The sequence below is a fragment of the Colobus angolensis genome, unplaced genomic scaffold (assembly GCF_000951035.1).
Source record: "Colobus angolensis palliatus isolate OR3802 unplaced genomic scaffold, Cang.pa_1.0 Scaffold2, whole genome shotgun sequence".
Taxonomy (NCBI): Eukaryota; Metazoa; Chordata; class Mammalia; order Primates; family Cercopithecidae; genus Colobus; species Colobus angolensis.
Genome location: NW_012115154.1, coordinates 18,379,458 through 18,384,330, shown reverse-complemented (window position 1 = coordinate 18,384,330; position 4,873 = coordinate 18,379,458). Strand labels below are relative to the sequence as shown.

The 4,873-nt window shown below is 56.7% G+C and overlaps 1 long non-coding RNA gene across 1 annotated transcript in view; it reads right to left on the bottom strand.

Moving 5' to 3' along the window:
- Window positions 1-1,607: 1,607 nt before the first annotated feature.
- Window positions 1,608-4,873, bottom strand: part of LOC105511308 — a 14,264-nt gene continuing 10,998 nt past the window's right edge. The window contains exon 2 of the long non-coding RNA XR_001001699.1: window positions 1,608-3,872. This is a non-coding gene — a long non-coding RNA (uncharacterized LOC105511308). The remainder of the gene's footprint in view (window positions 3,873-4,873) is intronic.

The window sequence follows — 4,873 nt, the reverse complement described above, 5'->3', positions numbered from 1 at the left end:
CAGGACTGGCCCTTCCCTTGGTGTTTCCCTCCTGGACTGCGTCTGTACTCCAGGAAATTTCTACACAGCCAGGCTGGGCAGGCCAGGTCAGGATGGGCCCTGCTGATGGGTGCACCAGTCCTGGAGGGTGGGGGTGGCGGTGGCTGGTATCTGGGCCCCGGGACCTTGTCTCTACACCCCAGGAGCTTGCCTAAAAGAAAACCCCCACCATTGTCCTCCCGGCAAGCAGCAGGGCCAATGGAATGACTGAATCAAAGGCCCTCCTTGAAGGGCAATGGCAAAGTGGCGCTGGGTCTGACAGCAGATGCTGACCGCCTGGGATCTTGCGCACATGCAGTTTCTGATTAGAGTCTGGGGTGGGAATTGCAATTGTCGTTAATAACTCCCAGGTGACACCAACACTGCTGGCCCGGCCTCTCCCTGCACCACCTCCACCGCGTCCCCATAGCAAGAGTGTGGGTCTGCTGCCTGGAGTCCATCGACCTGTCTTCTCGTCTCTGGTTTTCCTCTGCTGAACAAAACCTTCCCACTCTCAGCACGTGGACTCTAGGTGCAGCTGAGCCCCCTCGGCCATGGGTGTGCGTGTGACAAGGCCTTTCAGAACCCTGCACTCCCCTGGTCACTGAGACAGGTCTAGTAATGGGCACTGACCCGATTCAGGCCAACAAGAATAGGCCCTCCGCTGTCTCAGATCCATTAGAGAAGGACCGAAACTGCCAGTCAGAAGGCTGAGCTGCCGGCTTCTTCTTCCTGGCTGGGTCCATGTGACCATCGAGTCACTGTACTTTTCATTTAGACGAGCTCATCATTTCCTTTTTTGAAATCTGAGTTGAACACAGAGCCCTGCCTGATTCACTCCCAACATCACCCACCCATGTTTCAAAGGCACAGTCCCTAAGTTCCTTACTTGCAGGACCCTCCTGGCTGACAGAGGCCATGGAAGAAGTGAGAGTCAGAGGGCGCGGCACAGGGTCATGGTGCCGAAGGGAGCCCACGGCACTCCAGCCAGGCATTCCATTGACAGGAGGGAAGTTACTTACCCAGGTCTCGTGGCCACCCGGCAGCAGGCAGGACAGAAGGTCAGCTGTCCAGAGCGCTCTGCGAGAGGTGGTCTGCAGCCAGGTCCTACTTTGGCGGGGGGGGCCCAAAGAGGGACAGTAGAGTCTCTGTGCTGCGTTGTGCACTTGCATTCTTTACAGATCGACTTGTTCACTCCTCACAACTCCATAAGGAAGAGGAGCAGGAGGGGGACTAACATCAGGAGGGGCGTGTCTGGCTGAGACCTCCCGTTGGAGATGGACCAGCACAGAGGCCTGGTCTCCTGACTCAAGCACTCTTAGCGGTCCACCGCTCAGGCACTGGCCTCACCGTGGGCTGAGCAGGCAGCAAGGGCTGCAGCCCCTATATCTGTTAGTCAGATGCAAAGAGCAGTCACTGTGCAGGTGCCGGTAGCCTACAGCAGCTCATCACTGAGGCTTCCACGTGTCTTCTAGGGTCTTTGGTTACCAGGCAACCTTGAAACACAATTCCTCAAGAGATGATGGAGGCAGACAGAGGCCACCACCCTGCTCCCCACTAAGCCCCAAATGACCACTCCTTACACCAGCTGATGTCGAGAGAACATTTATTTCACTCAGTCAGCTCCCGCAGGTGTCAGCGACCCGTAGAAATATCCAGGCTGGACGACCACTTCTGTGCACTCCTGCAGAGCCGAGGGGAGGGGTCCCTGATGCTCCCACTGCCCCAAGGAGGTAAGAGCCTGCCAGGGGAGCCAGCCCACAGCCCAATAAAAGGCACCCTTGAGTTAACTCACATACCCTCTCCCCACGTGCACTGCCCACTACCGGCCACCGACAAGCTCCAGCGCTTGAGGCAGTCGACAAGTGTTTCCTGAGAGTTAGAAGCCCAGTTCGGTGCTAGACCCTGGTAGGGCTCAAGAGGAAATGACAGTCCCTTGCCCTCAGGGAGCTCACTGTCTAGTTGGGGACTCAAAACACACACACAGGAGACTGGAACGTCCGTGGGACAGCACGCAGTTTGGGGGGGGGGCTCACACAGGGCCTGTTCGGAGAGGGAAGGATGAATGTGGGCTGGGTTGTTTGGGAAGCCGGGCCCGTGGATCAGAAGGGCTTAGCTGGGTAGAGAAGAGGAAAGGGGACATGTCCGAGCAATACAGGGGAAGGCACAGAGGCAGGAACGAGCACAGCACAGTGATGGGCAGAGGGGGACACAAACTGCACCGTTAGCAAAGAAGGAGTATGTGTGGAGGTTTCCTCTAGGTCAGCCAAGGATCAGAGCCAGATTGGAAGCTCCTGGGGCTGGGAGCACCTTCTCATTGTCGGATCTCCCCCTGAGCGTTCTGCATGCCAGGGTGAGGCACACAGTAGGACGTAAGAATGTATGATCCAAACGGCATCGAAGACAGCAAGACTCCAGTGCAGGAATCCACAGGCTGCCCTCCAACCACCCTGACCCAAACCCATCCCAGCCCTGGTCAGTTTTGTCTTTTCTGATGTTCATTCTGCGGAAGCAGGTGAGAACTTGTGGCTTCCAGGCTGCCTGGTTCAGGTGTGAAGATGGGAGGAGCCCTCTCCGTGCTGCCAGCCTGAGCCCTGTTCCCTTCCACTGCACTGCTGCACACTCAGAGGGCACACAGAAAGCTCCTCCACCGACCTCTCCCCCTGCCCAGAGCCACAGGCACCAGGAGCGAGGCCCTCATCCTCTTCCTCCCCAGCCCCATGGGTTGAACACTGGGCCAGCTGGGAGGCACCGCTGACTGGGCTTGGTTGGTGGAAGCGGGATTCTTTCTCCCTGGGGCAGACTCAGACCAAACTCAAACTCCCACCAGTGTCCATAGCAGTCCAGCTTCCCCTGAGACCACGCAGTGACATCAGAGCCCAGGCCAGGAGCAAAGGGCTCCTTTGTGGAAGCCAGTGGCCAGTCAGGCAAAACAAGAAGCACAAAACCAGAAGAGAAAATCTAGCCCAAGGGACCTCTGCCAATGTCTGGCGAAGGGAAATGAGGTTCCAGAAACCTGATGCATCATTCTTTAGGTCTGGGAGAAGGGACTGACTAAAAAGGTCTCCTCCTCGGAATTCTTTATTCCTGAACAAGGGAAGGAGGCTTGGCCAGGGGGAGGGAGGGGCACTACTTGTACAGTGGCCTTGACTCGGGGCTGAATGTGTGACAGATAAGGAAAGGGCAGCAGGTGAAGTCCTCGGGGCTGAGGAGTCCAGGGATGGGTTTCATTCAGGGAGTCCAGTGGCTCCTGAAATGGCCTGGGGTTTTTGAGTCTATGTCAGTTACCTGTTTTCCTAGGGAAGGTCCGTAACCTTCATCAGATTTTCCAAGGGCTTCGTGTCTCCAAAGTGCTAAGAAGCACTGCTCAGAAAGGAAAATGAAGCCTGCAGGTTTCATTCACATTTGGCAGAAGGTTTTGCCTCTAGAACCAGGTCGGCCACCAACTTGCTGTGTTAGCTTAGACCAGTCACTTCCTGTCTCTGAACTCTAGCCAAGTGGTGGACCAGGTGGGAGCAGAGAAGCCAGCTCTCCACACAAGCATCATCCTACCACCAGTGGCAGACAGTGGGGGCCTGTGGCCAGGCAGCCAGGAGGAGGTCTGCCCCAGCTGTGATTCCCACCAGGCCTGGGGAATCTGTCCACCAGAGCTTGGAATCTGCCTCCAATTCCAGTCTCCAACCAGACACCTCCACTGGTCACCGCAGTGCGCCTCTTGAGGCAGGTCTTCTTACTGGATGTGCCCTCATGCCCAGGTGCAGTGCCAGCCAGGCCCCCACGGCACCCCATTCCTGGTCGCCGTGTCCAGATGGGTCCTGCACCTATCGGGTCATAGGATCCTGCCCACTCCGCATCTGTCCACAGAAACAAAGAGATCAGGATCAGGTGTGGTGCCATGACATGGCCCTGCCCAGCCACCCCTCTGGGGCTAGGAGGGAGCGATCAGCTGGCCCAGCCTGAACCTGTCCTAGGGCTTGAATGAATCCTCTTTGTCCCCTACCCAGCACTGCAAGGATTACTGATCCCATTTACAGATGAGACACCTTGGGTTCAGGGCATTTTGGTGACTGACTCCAGGTGTCCCAAGTCCCTGTTTAATTTCATCTTTGCCACCAATGCTAGTCTACAGCACCTGGGAGTAGAAGGGAGAGGACAAACGGTCTCCGAGGAGCCACAGCCACATAGCACCGAGGACAGGCAGAGGGGGGCAGTGGGGAGGGACGAGTCTCCAGCACCCAGCACAGGACTGAACATGCAGGTCCCCTCGAAGACCCAGGTCCCTTCCTCCCAAACCACTCCCAAGGATGCCATGTCCCCTTCAAAAACCCATACCACCCCTGACACCCCTGCCCCAGCTCCTATCACATGGCCCCAAATCCTCCCTGCTCCATCGTCCACTTTTTAGCAGTGGAGCTAAAAGGTTCTGGGATTCAGAAACCAAAACAAAGCCCTGGCTTCCACCCACTGTACCACTAAGTACCAACTGGGGTGTAGGCAAGCTTGGCAAACCTGTTTCCTCATCTGCCAAAAGGCTGAAGAGGCCTGTGCCTCAGAGCGCCGGCTTGGAATCACAGGTCCTGGAGCAGAGTCCTGGCTGCCCTCTTTCTCACTGCCAGAACTTGGCCAGACCTCTTAGCTGGGGGCCTCATGCTCTCTTGCCCAGATGACCCAAGCCCCTCGAGGCTCCAGATCTTCCCATATCAGTCTGCCCTCACAGTGCCACTGATCCTCCTCCTAAAGCCTAAGTCTGAGATCATAGTACTCATCTCTTTAAAAATCTCAGGGTCCCCGCCCCCTGACCACGAAGTCCTTTGTAGGGCAAACCTCCCCTTGGGACACCTGGAGTCAGTCACCA